At 42.5% G+C, this 20,839-nt stretch overlaps 2 pseudogenes; both read right to left on the bottom strand.

Moving 5' to 3' along the window:
* Window positions 1-14,338: 14,338 nt before the first annotated feature.
* Window positions 14,339-14,484, bottom strand: LOC130104255 (U1 spliceosomal RNA; annotated as a pseudogene).
* Window positions 14,485-14,879: 395 nt separating this feature from the next.
* Window positions 14,880-15,054, bottom strand: LOC130104272 (U2 spliceosomal RNA; annotated as a pseudogene).
* Window positions 15,055-20,839: the final 5,785 nt, after the last annotated feature.

Raw genomic sequence — 20,839 nt, 5'->3', positions numbered from 1 at the left:
TCAGGGGAAATGAGCAGCAGTCACTAGCAGTGCAGCACCCGTAGACTACAGTTTAGAGGAGTGCACGCTCACAACGGGGAAAGCATGAAGCTTACTTGATAACATCAGTTCATATATAAATATCGTAACGAATAGAAATAACCTTAAATAATGTATGGTTATCTGCATCTTTCCGTCTCTTATGTATAGTTCTTTTTAAACATGCATTCAGCATGACACGCAAGCCGGGGCAGAAGGAAGAACCTCCGGCTCTATGGTATTCGAGAGGGCGCCGAGGGTCAGAAAACTCTCTTCGAATTTATAAGCGAGAGGTTGACACAATGGCTGGGACCAGACATATCCTTCACCCTAGAGCGGGTGCACACTCGCATCTGGGAAGCCCAACCAAAACAGAGCAATACTCATCCGCTTCTTAAAGTTTCAGGAGAAAGAATTTGTCTACCATGAATCAAGGCGGCGAGACATCATGCACGACGGGGTCAAGATATCCTTTGCACAGGATCTCTCAGCGGAGACGGTACGGATTCCCCCGGATACGGGGGTAGGCACTTCAGTTGGAAGTACCGGGGTTAAAACTCGAACAGTTCGATGAGTGTGGGTGTGTGCCTGTAGGAGGGGGGAGGGAGGTTCGTGTACACTTGCATCCCTTTTTTTATTTATTTTTTTATTTTTTCTCTTTTCTTTTCCTTTTTTTTTCTCTTCATTTATATTTCAAAATATGATATGATAATCAATGGAGAAAACAAAACTAACAAACAATCTGGACATTAAAATTACAAGTTGGAATGTCCGTGGAATGAGAAAATTGGCCAAACTGAAGCAAATATTGAATAGGGTAAAATATCTCAAATCTAAAATAGTCTATCTACAAGAATCACACTTGGTTGCAACAGATATACACGACTTAAATAAAAGATGGCCAGGCCAAGTGTTTCACGCAACTTTTAATAGTCATGCAAGGGGCGTAGTTATCCTCATTCATAGATCATTGCCATTTCAAGTTACAAAAACTATACAGGACCATTCAGGAAGATATATTATTGTTCAGGGGAATATTTTGACACAAAAGCTAAATCTTATTAATATTTACGGTCCAAATGATGACAGCCCATTATTTTTTGAGAAGTTATTTTTAACTGGATCTGCTTTGGAGGGATTTAATATTATTGCCGGAGATTTTAACTGTACCCTCGACCCTGTTTTGGACAGATCCACTCAAATTGATACAACTCGTATACAAACTAGAAAAACAATAATTGATTATATGAAGGATCTAAGATTAATCGAAGTTTGGAGAATGCTAAACCCAAATAGAAGAAAATTTTCCTGCTACTCAAGTTCCTATAAAACACACTCGTGCATAGATTATTTTATAATCTCAATGGAACTACTGTCTAATGTAAAAAGATGCTGGTATTATAGTATAGTAATTAGTGATCATGCTGCAGTATCTATGGAGATACATTTGGGTGGATTTCAGCATTGTTCTAGATGGAGGTTGCAAACTTATTTGTTACAAGACCCAGCGTTTATTAAATTTGTGGAGAATTGTATTGATAAATATTTTGAACTAAATACGAATGAAACTACGGCAAGTATTAGATGGGAAGCGTTCAAGGCTTACATAAGAGGAGAAATTATTAGTTATACAAGTGTTAAAGCCAAATGAAATAATCAGGAATTACAAAAACTAGAAGATCAAATTAAAAAAGTTGAAATTGAAATAAGTATTGATAATAATCCTGAAAAGTTACATAACCTGTCTGTCATGAGAGCTAACTATGATAAATTAACAACCGACAAATTGGCTAAAAGCTTAATGTGGACTAGGCAAACATACTATGATCAGGGGGAAAAGCAGGTAAGCTATTGGCTTAGAGGATAAAGAAAATGCAATCTGAAAGAACAATTAACTCTATAAAGCTGAAATCTGGTAATTTAAAGGGGCTAAATGCAACTTTTTCCCCAAAATAAACGTAACAATAGCCTTTTTATTTTACCATTTATGACTTAAACATCTCCTGATGAGCATACTGACACCTTGTCCGCTCACATTGGGTGCACCGATAAGCCTATATCCTATTTTCTGTCGTGTCGGATTTTTCCCGCGCTGTCTGCGGATGTGACGTCAAGCGCGTTCATGTGAAACGTTTCAGATCACTCTGCCACCACCGCTAGTCAGCAAGTAGCCTACACTCGCAAGCAGTGCAATAGATTTTGCGAATACACAGAAGAGACCCAGGACAACTCGGACACCAACAGTAACTACAACACGACCCTGCGGGCTCGGCTCGAAGTGTTCAACCCTCAAGCTGTCACTCCGCCCTTTCCAGGACCGCGCAAAATAAGCGCCGTTCTCAAAGGCCGCCGTAGCCTGTGGCCACCGCGACGCGCTCGCCGGACTCCCTCCCTCGAGCCTCGCTCTCGCCTTCTCCGCCTCCTCTCACAGACGCGCAGCTGCCGCTCATGAGCCGCACTGCCGTCGTTTCTGATGCAAATGCTCGCCGGAACGACTCCCTCGAGCGTTCTCTCTCTCCTTCTCCTTCTTTTATTTCACGTAATAATGTAGTCAATAAAAATTGCTAAATAGTCTTATGTATATGTGTCTTTCATACTTGGTGATAGTAAGCTACTTGTGTATAATAAGTGGTCAAGGACAGTGCTCAGATTTGTGTTTTTAATATTCTACGAAAGTTTCGGGCTGTGCGCCCTTCATCAGCGTGTAGGCCAATGGCGAAATGGGTTTATTTATTTATTTAATGTATTAATTTGTGTAGTTTGTCAGCTACACGTTTGACGTTTTGATAAGAGAACACTTATCTCAAACAATATATGTATTTGACTGTTCTTACCTCTGTAAACATAATGTTGACCTTGCAGCAGATGACTTATGAAGTGTGCACGTACGAGCGAGCGTGCGCTGCGAGAGCGAGCAGAAATGAAGAGAAGTTCTGTTTTTTGGCCACAGGTGTCAGTCGCGAGTTTAAATTTCAGAAAAACGCATATAGCCTCTTTAACTATGGACTCAATAGAGAGAAATAATAATTTTAGAGACTTTCATCAGCAGTTATACAAATCAGAATATAAAGCAAATAATAAAACAGTTCAAACATCGTTTCTTGATCAGCTGCAATTTGAGACTATATCAGAAGATGAGAAAACAGCACTAGATAGTCCATTATTAACTATAGAAGATCTTAGTGAAGCTATAGGGGATATTAACAGTGGTAAAGCGCCAGGGCCAGATGGGATTCCAATAGAATTCTACAAAATATTTAAAAGGCAGCTTAGAAGTGTCACGATACACACACACAGGAAACGTAAGATCCAAAAGCAGTATATTTAATGGGTAATCCGTACTCACAAACCAGTCCAGGCAAGGGTCAAAAGTCCAATAAGGCAATCCAAAACATGAAATACAGACAAGAACCAGACAGATACAAATACCGGAAGTGTGGGGACATAATACAAGGACTCCGTAACAAACACTGAAACTAACAGGGTATATATACACAAGTGCTAAACGAGGTGACGAGAAACAGCTGAACACAATGAACACTCAGTGACAGACAGGATCATGGGAAATGTAGTAACAGAGTGTGGGACACCGTGCGGGAAGAGGACCTCTAGTGGTTACCCAGGAAACACAAACCAGACACTGTGACAAGAAGACCCTTACTTGACATGTATGAGGAATCATTTATTACTGGAAGGCTCCCAGCTTCATTAAGACTAGCTATAATAACTATAATATTAAAACCAAATAAACCCCCAACTGAATGCTCAGACCAATTAGTTTAATGGGATGTGATACAAAAATACTTTGTAAAGCACTTGCTAGAAAATTAGACCAATATCTTCCCCAATTAATTATTGACGATCAACAAGGTTTTGTACAAAAAAGACAAGGTTATCATAATATCAGAAGGGTCTTGAATGTACTACATGAGAGACACAATGAAAAAGACACCGCAATGTTATCAGTAGATGCATGCCAAGTAGGGGTGTGCAAAAAAATCGATTCACATTTGAATTGCGATTCAATCTTTACCGATTCAGAATCGATTCATAGAATTCCAAAAATCGATTCATATATATATTTTTTTAATGGCGTGCACGGGTGGAGTGGCAATCGGGTGAGTCGGGACTTTTACCGGTGGTCCGGTAGTGTTTCGAGGCTGCGAGGGCCGGTCTGATAAATAGTTATACATTGCAAGTTCTTGCCGCCCGCTGGTCAAACTGTGCAGCCTCTCTGCTCAACCCGTGAATAAATGCATCGATCCGCAGATCTTATGTTTGAGTTCTGTAGATCTTTTGCCAAGCGTGTCAGAGGTTACGGGTTCTAAACCGCACTCGTATAGTGTTTTCTCTCTCTCATCAAAACCGAATATGTTCATCACGTTTGTGAGCATTTTATTTTGTGATTTTACCGGAGTCTCCACAACGGCGATAGATTGAAGCGCGCGTCCGAGTGAAGACTGCGCGAGCCACAGAGAGAGAACACTGTATCCATGACACTGATAGCAGCGGCAACGAGCGCGCAGCTTGATTTCATAAACAACAGATCTCTTATTTAATAGCGAACTAAATGAATGGTCTGCTAGTTAACTGGAGATACCCGCAAATTACGCCTATGAACGACTTCACTGGATCTAAACAAATCAATCTAACCATAGATGTTACCAGTAGCGGTGGCTTTTTAAAATCTATTTAAAATAATTTCGCAAGGGTTCTATGACATTGTATATATTTTTAGGAAGTTCAATGTGCCCAGTCGAGTTCACATTTCAACAGTCAACCTGGTAGCTGAAGTAGTCCTTAAACCACATTCAGTATAATTGTTTGTTTGATCTGACTACAGCACTTTAAAGCTAAATGTAAAAGCTTCTATTTAAGTTTTATTTTAAACTTGAATTAAATGTAAGCTGGCCAAAGCTTGGCACTTTGCACTTTTTATTTGCAGAAGTTTTTATTTTTGTATGAAGTCATATAAAGTAGGCCTAATATCAAACTACATTTAATTTGTTGTGTTTTTTTTCTTTTAAATTGTGTCTACTGCAATCAATCACAGGAAAAAGTAAACTACATTTATATACTGCGAATCGTTTTTTGAATCGAGAATCGTTTTTGAATCGAAAATCGATTTTGAATCGAATCTTGAGACAAAAAATCGGTATCGAATCGAATCGTGACATTTTCTGAATCGTGCACCCCTAATGCCAAGCATTCGACAGAATAGAATGGGACTATCTCTTTGAAGTTCTTCCAAGATTTGGATTAGGTGAAACTTTTCTGAAATGGATCCGGCTGTTATATACGGACCCAGCTGTTGAGATACTAACTAATAACACCATCTCAAGATCATTCAATCTACAGCGATCCACCCGTCAGGGGTGCCCTTTGTCCCCGTTGTTGTTCGTGTTGGCAATCGAACCCCTAGCTATGGCAGTGAGAGCACATATAGGAATATCAGGCATTAAAATTGGGGAAAAGGATCATCGTATCTCTTTATTTGCAGATGATATTATATTTTTTCTCTCACTAATGTGAAAATTATTTCTTAATAAGGAAGAAAGACATAGACCCATAATAAATACCCCCTTTATGTCAACTATGGAAGGATTTAGGTGTTGAAATTACTCCCGACCTTAGCGAAATCCTCTCAATAAATTACGATCCCCTGGTCGAAAGAACCACAAAGAATTGAAAAAATGGTCAAATTTACCAATATCCATGATCGGACGAATTAACATAATTAAAACGTCTATTCTACCCAAATTCTTATACTTTTTTCAAACACTCCCATTGCCATTATCAAACATGTTTTATGATAAACTAAACAAACTAATTGCTCAATTTATTTGGAATGATAGAAAAGCTAGACTTCGCCTTAAGCTGTTACACCTGCCCTATGAAAGGGCGAGGGCTTCAACTTCCACATTTTAGATGGTACTATATGGCTGCCCAGCTGACTTCAGCATTAAACTATTTCTCTACAACAGTGCCTCCAGCTTGGTTAGACATTGATCAAGAGTCCATCCCAGATATACCATTAAAAATGTATCTATACTCCTCAGATGTTAAGTCATTGAAGAAGAAAACAAAAAACCCTTTCCTCAAAAACACTGTTTCAATCTGGCACGCTGCACATAAGCATATTGGTGATATGCCGAGATTATCCCAATTTACTCCTATTTGGGGTAATGAACAATTTATACCTGGTAATAAAGATGGAGGATTTAAGTTATGGAATATAAGAGGCATTCAGAAAATTATGGATCTATATGAAGATGGTGTTTTACTTTAATTTGATCAGCTGTGCCAGAAATACAATGCATTTTTTTTAAGTATTTGCAGTTGAAAAGTTACATGTTACAAGTTACATTGCAGTTACAAAGTTACACGTCACATCACTCCTCCATAGGCTTCTAAGGGATTGCAACTTGCCGGCCCAAAAGTTATTAAAAACATTGTTAAAATAGTCCAAGTGACGTTTATCAAGCGACAAGAATACTTTTTGTGTGCAAAAAACAAACGAAAATTACGACTTTATTCAACTATTCATTTTCTTCTGCGTGGGCCTCGAGTGAGTTCACGTAGTGTAACAGCGCAGCGCTTCTAGGTTGTACGTCACACGCATCACACACATGACCAGCGTCGGCCAATAGTGAGCTTATGTGGTTATGATATCAGAGTTTTAAAATCAAACATTTTAAAAGAGAACAATATTTCACGGTTAATTAAACCAATGAGCATTAAGCTGTGTCGTCAGCAAAGTCGTTTCCCATCGTGCTTTTGATCAGCCAGTCGGTGGAGAGCAACTGCGCGCGACTGCAGAATCCGACACATCCGCCTTGCGCTCGCGAGAGTTTTTTGACATACGTCAGCATGACATCAGAGCAAGGCGGACCGCAGTCGGATACATCTATAACCGGCATGCATCTCGCGCTGATCATTGGTGATCGGTTCTGCGCAGATTTTGCTCATCTTAAACAAGCCTATTATGTTTTGTCATCACCTGCCTACGTCACTCATTTATTGTCACTGACACTAATCACGTTCAGCTGTGCACTCATCAGTCTCCATCATTAACACCTATATATATGTTCAGTTCTGTTTCAGGTCAGTGGCTGGTATTGTCTATGTTCAGTGTGTGTTGCTATCCGTTTGCCTATCTGGTAGATCTTTAGAGATTAAACTTTTTGAAATGTCACTATGGACATTTTGAAAGATATGTTGGAAGAACAATGGAAATTTTACACTGATATGCTCAACAGACAAGAATCAAGCTTCCTGTCTTTCACAAAAACAATGCTGGATTCTGTAAACTCTAGAATTGATGGGATCATTAAAGTGAAGAGAAAAACTGTTATATAACGGGTGACTTTAACATTAATATTGAAAAAAGTCAGGGAAATATGTTAAGGAATTTACTGACACTATGTATTCTTATAGCTTTAATCCTATGATTTCAGACTAATACCTCAGCAACTCATATAGATAATATTTTCACTAATGTGTGTAACAAGACTATGAAATCCGGTGTCATGTGCATTGATGTGGCTGATCACTGTCCCATATTTTTGATCACTGTTAACGAGAGTGAAAATTGTACCCCTTTACAAAATATTAAATTTAGACGAACTTTCAGTGAAAGAAATTTGATCAATTTCAGACACGCTGTAAGGCAATTATCATGGAGTGAAATCTATCAAACAGTAGATACTCAGAAGGCCTTTTCAGTGTTTATAAAAAATGTTACTCAGGTTTACAACTCATGTTTTCCTCTCCAATCAGTGCCTTTGAAACGCAAATTGTCCAAACCGTGGATAACTCCAGTTATCATAAAGTCCCTGAAAAACAAAAATAGATTACATAAAAAATACCTTCTTTGTCCTACCCCATTTAATCTGTTGCAATTTAAAAAATACAGAAATAGACTAAATCATGTCATAAGAGGAGCAAAAACCCACTATTACAATAAGAAATTAGTCGAACATAAAAACAATACATCTTGCTTGTGGAGAACCATCAATTGTATTCTTAATAAAAAACATTCTAAAAAGCAGTTACCAAACGAATTTAAGATTGACGATTCTATTGTCTCAGATCCGCAACAAATTGCCAAAAGATTTAATGCCTTTTTTTCTGATGTAGGTCCAACATTAGCTTCTCAAATTCCATCTAGCCATTTTGGACCACTAGAATACATGAAATTTCCCATGTCTGAGGATTTTAACTTTATATCTGTTACCGAGGAAGAGATTAGAGATATAATTATTAATTTAAAAGACTTCACCAGGACATGATATGATTGACAGTAAAATATTAAAAGCAATTTACCCTGATATCATTAAATCATTACTTTATATTTTTAACTCTTTAGGCGCCAAGGGTTTTTTTTAAAAAATGCTGGATTTTGACATCAACATTTCAAAAGCTTGTGGCTTGAAAGGGTTTAAAGATAGAGATCTACTGTAAATTAGAAAAATGTTGGGGATGACTGAAAGTTTATGTGGGGTGTAAATATACTCATCTAATTTGCATATTATGACGCCATTAGGGGGCGGCCCTCTTGAATTTCATAATATTCAGGAAATAGTAGATATTGAACTGATGTTTGAACTTATTTGCATGTTTTATTTATTTTTTCCTCATTCCAAATGATGAGAAAAGAGGAAACCAACAATAACAGGAGAAATAACTAAATTATTACTATACTATATAGTAGTAAAACGCATATGAACAGAAGCCTACTTTTTGATCAGTTCATCAGTAATATTCAGGAAATAGTAGATATTGAATTGATGTTGGAATTTATTTACATGCTTTTTTTTCTTTTCTTTTTTTATCCTCATTCCAAATGATCGGAAAAGAGGAAACCAACAATAAAATAGGAGAAAGTACTAAATTATTACAATATTACAATACATTAGTAGTAAAACACATGTGAACAGTAGCCTAATTTTTGATCAGTTCATCAGTAATATATTCAGGAAAAGACCACGTCCACCCCTGCCACCCCTATCCCCGTTGGGCAAATGGTCAAAATGATCTGTTTGTGCTTCGTGAACACTCTCGCCTTGCACGGCAAAGATGTACCGAGAGAAGCGCGCGGCACCATTGCGCGTCAAAGATGTACCAGGAGAATACACCAGACGATACATCTGCAACCTAGCCACCATTTCAGTGCTATTCTTCCACAGAAAAGAGAAAACCAGCTTTTCTAACTTTCTCCCATACCAAAAGGGAACAGGAAACACATAGGCCAAGTAATTCAAGCTAGGGAGAAGGTCAGCCTTCACCACCTCTAACCTACCCCACAAGGATAGCCCCCTTGAGTTCCACCTCACTATCTTCGCCTGGACTACCTTCAATCTTGCCTCCCAATTCTCCTTTGCACTATTCCCTCTAAAGAATCTGACCCCAAGGATTTTCAGCCCGTCTGCACAAATATTATAACCTCCTTTTGCCTTTGTTTTATCATCCCACAGTCCAAAAAACATAACTGAGGACTTACCCACGTTAACACGTGCCCCAGACACCTTGCAAAACCCCTCTAGAATTCTGCCAACCACCTCAAAATCTGAACCAGAAGACAGAAACAGGGTTGTATCATCTGCATAAGCAGCCACTTTGGCACATATTCCCCCTCCTCCAGGCAAATGAACGCCTCTGAAAGAAGGCGCTGTTCTCAGTGCCGCCAGCAGAGGTTCCAAAGACAAAACATAAAGCAGGGGAGACAAAGGGCACCCCTGCCTTACTCCCCTTAGCTGCTCCACCTTTTCTGAAAAATGACCATTTATCCCTATTCTACTAAAAGCCTTACTGTAGAGCAATTTTACCCAAGCCCTGAAGACTGTCCCAAACCCCAACCGCTTCAATGTGGCTTCAAGGAAGGTATGACTAACCCTGTCAAAAGCCTTCTCCTGGTCTAAACTCAAGATAGCTAAAGGAAGCTGACGTTGTTCTGCCCAACTAATTATGTCTCTGACTAGAGCCAAATTCAAAGATATTGACCTGCCTGGGACCCCACATGTCTGATCTGCCTGAACAACCGACCCTATAACCCTTTTCAGCCTTACTGTCAGAACTTTGGCCAGAATTTTGTAATCAGTAGTTAGTAAGGTAATTGGCCTCCAATTCCCCAATTCTTCCTTCAACCCTTTCTTATACAGTAGCGACACCAGCCCTGTTCTCATTGTCGCTACCATCTCACCTCTTCTAAGGCATTCCTCGTACACTCCCACAAGTTCATTTCCTATCCACGGCAAAACCATCTCATAAAAAGCAGCCGGAAGGCCATCACATCCCGGAGACGTGCCCTTTTTAAGAGAAGACACCGCAGAGCCAACTTCTTGCAAAGTCAGAGGCCCTTCTAGCGCGGCTCTCTCTTCTTCCTCTAAACCCCCTTCCAAGACCTCCAAAAACTCCTTATATGCTGTAACTGAAGGAGTTCTGTTACTAAATAAATTCCTATAAAAACCCTCAGCTACATCCAGCATCCCCTTTACCGAAGTCTGCACCTCCCCTTGACCCCTCAGACCCTCTATGTAACTTTTCCTTTGTCTGGCTCGCACTGTGGCAAAGAAAAAACTGGTTGGCTTTTCATCATAGAGTCGTTTTTGGACACTTGACCCTTGCAAGAAAGACTTAGCCTCTTCCCAAAAATGTTTTTTTAAGTCATCCTGCAATTCTCTAGCCCTGGCCCATCCCTCAGCTGACCCTAAAGCACCTTCTGTCCAAAGAGCTTGAAGCTCTTCTGACCACTTGCTTATTTTTCCCCACTTTCTTCTAGCCTTCTCCCTTCCCCAATTACGGCAGAAAAAGGCTACTCTCTCTTTGAACCCCTCCCACCAATCCCCTTGTGACTGAAACAAACCTTGCAAATTTTTCCATCCAGCCACCAAATTAAAGAGCGCAGTACAAAAAACTTTGTCACTCAAAAAGGAAGTATTAAACCTCCACACACCCCTCCCCCGTTCCTCCCCTCCTACTTCCAACCATACTCCCACCATACAGTGGTCTGAACACCACATGGGTGCTTGCGTGTAATTAAACACCTTAATGTGTGACGGCACAAAAATATAATCCAAACGTGCCCCCACCTGTCTGCTGTTTTGCCAAGTGAAAATGGGATCCCGCCCCCCCGCCCCTCGGAAGGAGTCACGTAGCGAGAACCCTGTTGTCAAAAGAGCCAGCAAACTACCTGAACCATTGTCCAAAGACACATTAAAATCCCCTCCCAAAACTAGCAGCCTGTTAGTATACAGAATAGCATTCAAGCTATCTAGAAACCCCTCCCTGTCACCCAAATTACTCGGTGCATAAACATTGATAAAGCGAAAAGCAATCCCTCTCCACCTCACATCCACAACCACTATCCTCCCTGGGATGATTACAATAGCAGACTCAATAACAAAATCCCATGAATAAAATAAAATACCCACCCCATCCGCATTGACGTTCCCCACTCCCCAAAAAGAAGGCCCCATATCCCACTCTGCAGAAAAAACAGTAATATCATTTTTGTCATTTAGATGGCATTCTTGCAAAAAACAAACATCAAGAGGTAACATTTTTAAAGAAAGAAAAATTGCAGTCCTTCTTTGTGTCATTTTTAAACCCCTTACATTCAAGGTAGCCACCTTTAAACATATCATTTAAAAAAACACCTAATAGGAAAAAAGCAAACCAGACTGCTTCCCATCCCAATGTCACAAGCTCCCCTTTTGCTCAGAACATTTTTTCCCCCTACCTTTCCCCTTCCCAAAAACTTCAGTCCATTCAGTACCTTCCTCATTGACATCTTCCCTCCCTCTTCCCTCATCCTCCTGCAAAATCGACATTACTTTTTCCAACACCCCTCCACTTCCCCTTCTTCCCTTTACAGTACTTTCTTCTATAAAACCCTCCACAATGTCCATCTCACCTCCACCCTCATCTCCCTGGCCTCGTTTGAATGCCAGATCCTGAGCCTGGACCTTACTGCATTTTCTCTCTCTATCACCAGTCATGTGATCGAAAAGCTTCCGTCTTCTGATGCCTTGTCCCAGCTTCATTGTGTCCTGTTGCCCCTGTCCAGTAACTTCCATTGGCTGGAGCTCCTTTTCGTCCCCCGCTGACTCCCCCAACCCCTGTCCATTCTCCTCATAAATGCCACACAGGACTTCTGCCACATCGAACTCTGACCATACTTGCGAAGAACCAATCTGAAGCTCCACCTCTTCTTCAATCCCTTTCTTTTCCACCTCATCTCCATTCCTTACTTCAGCTGCCTGCACTCTCACAGTAGCTTCACCAACACCCGCATTTGAAGGGCCCGCCTCCTGGCTGTCTCTCGCCACAGGAACACTTGATAATAGACCATCAAAATCAGCCTGTAGATCTTGTCCCTCTTTGAACAGGCTGGCGTATGTTTTTTTCCGCTTAGGGCATACCCGGAACAGGTGGTCCACTCCTCCACATAAACTACATTTCCTAGGTTCCGGACAAGCTGTTGCCATGTGCTCTGTCGATCCACAAAAGCGGCATCTCTGGCCTGCGCATTCTGCTTTCACATGACCCTGTGCGCCACACCTCCTACAGTACACCGGCTGACCTGGATAGTGCAAAAAGCCCCTGTTTGAACCAATGAAGAAGGAACCGGGCGGATGCACTAATCCTCCTTCAACAGCTGGGTCTGCACGCAACTTCACCAGGTATCTTCTCTTCCCTGTCCATATACCAAAACGATCTTTCAACCGCTCACCACCTTTCACAGTCTCACAGTACCTGGCCAAGAAGGTCAAAACATCACCATCTTCCACAAAAGGATTGTAGAGGTGGATCGTTAAGGGCAGAAAATCTTGAGCAAAAGCCGGGAAAAGCTGTATGCCACTCAAGCGCTGATGATCTTTTTTCTTCTCCCAAGCTTCATAAAAGGCAGCACAGTCTCTCAATTGAAAAAAAGTCAAATCCATGAAACCAGAAGTCGAAAAATCTTGCAAACAGAAAATTAAAGACGCTGAAATCCCGAAAACTTCCCTTAACAGCTCAGTCACCACAAAATCTCTTCCAAATCGTTTCTTAACATCCATCGTTGCATCTTTCTTGACCTGAAAGCGCACTGTGTTCTTTAGCCGCACCAACATGGTCGGCAGTGGAGCATCCTCTCTGGAAACGTCCATTCTGGTCGATCGCACACTTGATCTTAGCCAAAAGGCCGAGAAGCGATGACACAATGACGCAGAGGCGGGGGAGCCGGCAAAAGCCACGCCCACCTGGGCCGCGGCGAGAGGGTCTAAGGTCGCCAACAAACAAGCTCAGCTCAGATTGGTTGTCACACCGAAAATGGATCACAACAGAGTGCACAACACGACACTCTGGAGTGCAACCTGGGATTTTGGATCATCAACATTCTGCCCTAAAAGTGAGCGGGCAGACCAAAGCGTACGTCGTAGAGACTTGAAACTCTGACGGATGCTAGTACCCGCCCGGTCTACAACATCACCAAGGCTCGCCCCGATCGGCCCCAGGGTGGCGCTGCAGCGATCAAAAGTACGAAATGGCTCGTAACTCCTCGACCGTCCGTCGCAGACCCAAGTGTCTTACATGACCGGAATCCTTGGCTCGGGCCGAACAAGACGCACGCCTCGGATTGGATGGTCGCGCTGGCGAGATTTTCGGGTATTTTGGATTTTCTGAAAAACCTACTTTTGCACACTAGTCCTAGGTTTTTTGCCCGATCTGACCCAAACCGGTGCAGAAAGATTCTCTGGAGTCTGACTGCCAACAGTGATCGTGAAAAAAGTCGGAATTTCCATTCGCGTTGGCGACCGGACGCCAAAACGTTGGGAGTTGGCGAGGCGGGCTTTACTTAAATGGCTATAACTCGCCAACGGAATGAGACAATTACACCCAACTCGGTACACCTGTGTACGGGCTCAGCCTGTGGTCACGTGAAAAGGGATGCGGCGACTGGCCACTTGGTGGCGCTGTAAACAGAAAAAACAACAACATGAATACGGCCATAGACGGCTGTATATCACATGATGTTTCACACATGCACAAGGTATTCATACCACATGATAGACCTCCTCATTACGAACAACTTTGCCTCCAGGACAACTGCTGTGAATCAAATCGTTTGTTAAATATTGGAGATTATTTGAAGAAGAATAAAACAAATCCATTTAAACAAAAAAGAAAAAACCTCCTTTCACAGAGGTTGTTTTATATCTCCCGATCAACCACTGCAGTTAAAATTATCTGGACTTCCTAGGTCATCAACTATCAGAAGAAGAAGAAGAAAAACATAAGTGGAACTTTAACAATCTGCTCTTTTAACCAGTGTGTCCAGGGGAGAGCGCGTACGCAGTCCCCCACTACCATAAATTATGCAGTCGAGATTCCCACATTTGGGGAATTCGCAGGGGTCAGCACAACCGGAGTGCAATGGCCGAGCCTTGGCCGAGCCTTGGCCGAGCCCTGCCAGGTAAGTATGAATTCCCAGGCCTTCAGTCAGAAGCACCCTGTCCCTCTTCGCAATCCTCACCAACGGTTTGACAATCAAACACACACACACCCCTGATTCAACTCATCAGCTCGTTAGTAAAGACTCCAAGAGATAAGAGAGACATCAAAAATGTGCAGTGGCGGGCTTTTTTGTTGTTTTTTCATGCTCCGGCTCCGTGAGCCAAAAATCTATTTAATACGCAGTCCCCGGATAGTGGACGAATCAGATATTAAACGGATAGGAACAGAGTTTTTTTTTTTTACACCACGATTCTACCTTTACTAGTATAGTATATGATCACCTACAACACGACTATACACACTACTTCCATTAACACCTGCTGCCACATAACACCAAAACATTTCTTTCATTGAACACTTTAGGGGGGTGCACCGTTCCCAGAAGTACTGCAATACCGGGTCGATGCGTGGAGTGGACGGAGCAAGCCCCTATTCCATCTCCCAGCTCCAAAAAGCAATTTAATATATGGTGCCCGGGTAGGGCACGTATCAGATATTAAACTGATAAGAACAGATTTTTTTCTTTCGAAAAGTTTTATTGTCACAGTTTTCACAGTTTTCACAACATACAACTTACAAAGACATTAAAAAGAAATTAAAAACACAGTGGAATCATAAAAAAAAAAAAAAAAAAAAAAAAAAAAATGTGTGTATGCATGTTTGTTTTGTTTTAAAAGTCCTTTTGATTGTGTTTTGTTTGTTCAGTCCATGTGTGTTTTTCAAGAGTCTTTGTGGATGTGTTGTTGTTAAAAAGTATTAAGAAACATCTTTAGAGGATAAAACTAAATCATAGCATAAATAAATATATATAAATATATTTAGAATAAATAAAATGCTAAAAAGGAAGTCATCTCTTGTGCAGGACCGGGGTGAGTCCCTATCAAGATATTCCATCACTCCTCTCTCCGGAACAGGCAACCGGCCCAGCGCTTCTAGTGCCCAGCGGAGGTCCCCTCCCTCCGGCCCGCTGGCCCGCTGTTCCCGTAGCCGGCGTTGGTGAGGGTGCATCTACGGGCGGCCAGGTACGGTGGTGGCCGGGACCTCTCCGTGCGACCGCAGCCCCCTCATCCGAATGACGCCGTCCGGTGCCTCCTGCAGCGTAGATCTAACTAATCGCTCGCACGCGTGGAGGGGCACCGTAACGCGTTTCCCCACCAGCAGGTTTCTGGTGGTCCAGATGGCATCCTTGATGTGGTTGAGGGTGAGCCAGAGCGAGGTGTATTGTGTTGATGTCATGTCCTTCAAGCCCTGACCCACCCCCAGGATGGCGAGCTTGTAGTCCATCTGGACCCCACCCGCTGGCAGGCTCGGGAAAACCAGGGGGCTGGTCCTGGCCCACAGGTCCCGCGCAGCACGGCACTCCCAGAGCAGATGCCGCACGGTCTCCGGGCAATTACACCCGGACCGTGGGCAGGTTGAGTCTTTGGCCATGCCTCTGGAGTGCATGACCGCCCTGACCGGGAGGATCTCATGGGCCACCATCCACGCTAGGTCCTTATGCCTGTTCCGGAGAGCAGGGTGGGCAGCGTTCTTCCAAGTTTGCTTGGCCTCACCCAAGGTGAGGCCTGGAATTGGACTCACTGATTCCCGGTCCTGCACAAGAGAGACAAGAGCCTTGTGGTTAGTTAGAACTTTGACCTCTTGATCCTCTAAAAAGTGCTTCTTTAAAAACTTCTTGATAAAACTGTATTCTTTTGGCAGGTTAAAAGACACAGGGGTTGTCAAGTCAACTGGTAAAATTTTTAAAAATCTTAAGTAGGACCCCATCCAAAATCGTACGAAAGCTGCCGTCTTGTTTTCTTTGGATGGGGTCAAGGCATATCTGATGTGAAGGGCGGTGAAAGTGCTGCCTAAAAACAGGTGGGGGTCTGGGAGGCCTTTTCCGCCGTTTTCTGGTCTCCTCTTGACCACCTCCCTCTTTAATCTTTCCCACTTGGACCCCCACAGAAAGTAAAACACCGCCCTCTCTAGGTTCCTCAGGAATTTCCTAGGTGGGATAAAAACAGAACAGACAAGTGACATTAGAGGTAAAATGACGGCTTTAAAAATTAAAACTTTACCTTCCAAAGTCATCTGTCGTAGTCCCCAGAACCCCAGTCTTTTCCTAACTTTCCCTAGCAAGTCCGTCCAGTTTTCACGTCCACCCCCTTCCTTGTCAAATTTAACTCCTAAAATCTTAAAATCAGTGTCCTTAAAAACTACATCAAGTCCGTCTGTGTCTGTCTCGTCCCACGGTCCGAAGAGCAGGGCCTCGGACTTGCTTCTGTTAAGTTTAGCGCCCGAGGCCCGACCGTACCAGTCAGTCAAGTCCATTGCTCTTCGTATGGATAAAATGTCCGTGGCTAAAAGAGTGATGTCGTCCATATATAAAACACACGTTGCTGTCAGTCCGCCGGTCCCAGGTACGTCTAGTCCTTTTATCCATGTATCCCTTCTCAAGATCTGTGCCAGTGGCTCAATGCAAGCCACATACAGAAGGGGAGATAAAGGACACCCCTGACGGACACCGCTGTGGATATTTACAGCTTTGGAAAGATGCCCATTTACAAGAATTTTGCTGCCTAAGCCCTCATACAGCAGTCCCACCCAAGCTATAAACCTCTCTGGAAAGCCCATTTTTTGCAGTACCTGAAAGAGGTACTGGTGCGAGACCCGGTCAAAAGCTTTTTCGAAATCTAAATTTAGGGCTACAAGCCGAATGTTTCTGTCTCTCGCATAACAGATGGCATCTCTAATCAGAACTAGGCTGTCTGTTATCTTTCTTCTGGGCACAGCGCAAGCTTGATCCGGGTGGATTACGTCCTCTAAAACGGTCGACATACGTGTAGCTAAAACTTTACTAAAAAGTTTGCAATCAAAATTTAAAAGCGTAATAGGTCTCCAATTTTTTAAGTCAGTCCGGTCACCTTTTTTGTAAAGTAAGGAAACTATCCCTGTTCTAAAACTGTCCGGAAGTCTGTCAAGGGTCTCAAAGTCTTTAAAAATATTCAATAGTTCGTGAGCTAAAATGTCCCAAAAGGTAAGATAAAACTCCAGGGGGAGTCCATCTGCCCCTGGGGATTTACCCCTCTTAAAACCTTTAAGTGCTTTTTGTGTTTCTAAAATGGTAAAATCTTGGATTAAAAGCTCATTTGGACTATTTACTGTCTTGACTAAAAAATGTAAAACTTCCTTTAGAGCGGTTTCATGTACTTCTTTTGGACTATATAACTCCTGGTAAAAATGCTCAACCCCTTTTAAAATTTCCTCTGTTGTTTTTACATCCCTCCCTTCTACTTTTACACTGGTCATAGCCCCTCCCCTTGTTAATATCTTTTAAAAAAAATACCTAGTACATTTTTCACCTTCTTCTATATCTCTCTCTTTACTTCTTAAAATAACCCCTTTACTTTGGAAACTGGATAAAACTGACATTTCTTTTTTGACCTCTTTCATTTCATCGTTAAAATCAAAACCATTATTAAAAAGATTAAAATATCTTTGTAGTCTTTTTTGCAGCCCCATCATGTGTCTCTTTTCCCTGTTCTTCTTGTCCCTTCCTACTTTCATGAAATACTGTCTTGTCCGGTCCTTTACCATCTCCCACCACTGTGCACGTGTATCGTAAAAGTCTTGGAGGGTCTGCCATTGGCTGAACTGCTCCCTATATTCCTTTACTACATCCTCGTCTTCTAAAAGGGAGCAGTTCAGCTTCCACAGCCCTCCCCCTACCGTCACACCTGTGGGCAGTGAAAGGGTGGAAGACAGCATTAAGTGGTCAGAAAAGAAGAGGGGGGTCACTGTAGCATCGGTTGGCGGGCAGTCTCTTGTCAAAATATAGTCGATGCGAGTGGCTCTGGAGCCATCACTACTGAACCAAGTGTAGCCCTCCTCTCTTTGATGCACATTTTTAAAACAGTCGACTAATTTAAAATCTCTCACTAAGCCCTGCAATAAAACCGTTGTCTTATCGACTTTAAAATCCTCTCCTACCCTCTTCCTATCTTTTTTGGATAAAACACAGTTAAAATCCCCTGCCACCACTAGGGGAGCCCTACCTAACATATGGGGCTGCAAGTCTTCTAACAGCTCATACCTTTCATTTTTTCCTGTAAAACCATACACATTAAGAACATTTAAATCTCTACCTAAAAAGTTCAGATTTGCTAAAAGAGCCCGCCCTTCCCTCACCACTGTGCTGCCCTTCACCAAGATATGGGGATTTTTTATTAGAATAGCAACACCGTCATTTTTATTTTGGTTTGATCCACTCCATATGGAGGGACCAGATGCCCATAGCTCCTCCATCTTGGTGTACCTGGTTAAAAAGGGCAAAGCACACTCTTGTATTAAAAACAAATCTGATTTACAAGTATTTAAAAAGGATAAAATGCTCTGTGCTCGTATAGTGGACCTCACACTTCTTACATTGATGGTTGAGATAGTGAGGGCCATGAGCAGTAAGGTTAAAAAGGTATGAGACATTTAAAACAGAAGATATTAAAAGACTACAAACAAATTATTAAAATCATGTGATCTCTTGTTGCAATTGCCTTTCCCTCCTCCCAGATGGACTGGGGTCAGGAAGGCTAATGCTTACCACCTCTGGGGCTACAGAGGAAACCTCTTGTAGCTCTTTCGGCGATGATGTTCTTAGCTTTATGTGCAAAAAGGATACCTCATTTGGGGATTTTAGGGGCCACATACGTTCCGGATCTTCCAAGTTGGAACTATCCGAACGATGTGCTGCCCTAGCCTTTTTCTCCTCTGTGTCAAACAGAGGAGATCCCGCAGGCCTTTTTTGCACCTGAGCATTTGGGAATGAAAGGTCAATTTCACTCCCACTGGTTTCTAAAAACACTTCCGGAACCGTTTCTAATGAGGAAACTGTTTCTTCATCTGTCTCCTCTCCTTCCCTGTCTTTCTCATTGGTGGTGACTTTCAGTTCAGTGGTTATTTCAGTTTGAATATTTGACTCTGCCCCTATGGCCGCCCCACTTCCTCCCTCTAGCCCAATCCCTGAGGCTGGCAGGGGGTTTGAAATTCCCGCCAAAACCTCAGGGACCGCCTCCTCCTTCCTTTGTTCCCTTGTTTGGTGTGCTTGTGGGGCGGCCATTTTGAGCTTGTTGGCAAAACTTTTAGGGCAATCTCTGTAGAGATGGGTTGATTCTCCACAAAGATTGCACCGCCTGCCATTGGTACATTTTTCAAAACTGTGACCAATTTCTTTACACTTCCCACATACTAATTCTTGGCATGCCTCGGCAAGATGCCCAACTCTTCCACATTTCCTACACAACTTGGGCATCCCTTGATAGTGTATGTAGCCTCTGTTTTCTCCCAGCACAATCATGGAAGGCAGATGTTTCAGGCCTTGGTAGCCCCCAGCATCTTCCCATTGTTTGATGGGAATCCGCCAGGAGCAATTCCAAATGCCATCCTCATCTAGCACTTTGACAGGCTGACTTCTAACAGTGCAAAATCTACCCAGCCAGACACAAATATCATCTCCAGTCACTGTTTCATTGAACATCCTGACAATCACAGTTTTAAGTGTGTTATCAGAAAGTTTCTCCACAGTGAACATGGAGAACTGGGCCTTCACAGTTTCAAACCTTTGCCAAAAATCATTAAGAAGGGAAGCAGCCTTAAAGCTCAAATCAAATCCCTTGTTTAGGGGCAGAGTCATCAAACAGTTTAAGTCATCAGGCTTAAAATGTAAGGTATTTTGGATCAGCTTCCTGGAAAAGTCCATGCGGGACATACCCAGAAGCTTCCCCTCAACCTCTCTGAATGTAAAACGCACGCTGTGGTGCCTCCGTACGCCGGCACGGGCAGCCGACATGATGGAGGCACCGACAGCCTAAAACTTTAAAATACCAATAAAAGTTTAAATAAATAAATAGATAAATAAATAAATAGATAAAACAGGTCTTACCTTAAAACTGAAACGGAGTAAAATCAGCTGGGTCAATCTACCTCTCAAGAGATGTGTGGCTCGGGATACCGGGAGATCTCGAGCCAAGAACCTCCAAGAGGCGATCGCAGTCTCAACCGTCTGACCAGATACTTGATCTTAGCCAAAAGGCCGAGAAGCGATGACACAATGACGCAGAGGCGGGGGAGCCGGCAAAAGCCACGCCCACCTGGGCCGCGGCGAGAGGGTCTAAGGTCGCCAACAAACAAGCTCAGCTCAGATTGGTTGTCACACCGAAAATGGATCACAACAGAGTGCACAACACGACACTCTGGAGTGCAACCTGGGATTTTGGATCATCAACATTCTGCCCTAAAAGTGAGCGGGCAGACCAAAGCGTACGTCGTAGAGACTTGAAACTCTGAC

This window comes from Rhinichthys klamathensis, unplaced genomic scaffold (assembly GCF_029890125.1).
Source record: "Rhinichthys klamathensis goyatoka isolate OS25496 unplaced genomic scaffold, OSU_Roscu_1.1 h1tg000306l_1, whole genome shotgun sequence".
Taxonomy (NCBI): Eukaryota; Metazoa; Chordata; class Actinopteri; order Cypriniformes; family Leuciscidae; genus Rhinichthys; species Rhinichthys klamathensis.
The sequence above is the reverse complement of the archived record's forward strand: the minus strand, read 5'-3'. Positions and strand labels throughout refer to the sequence as shown.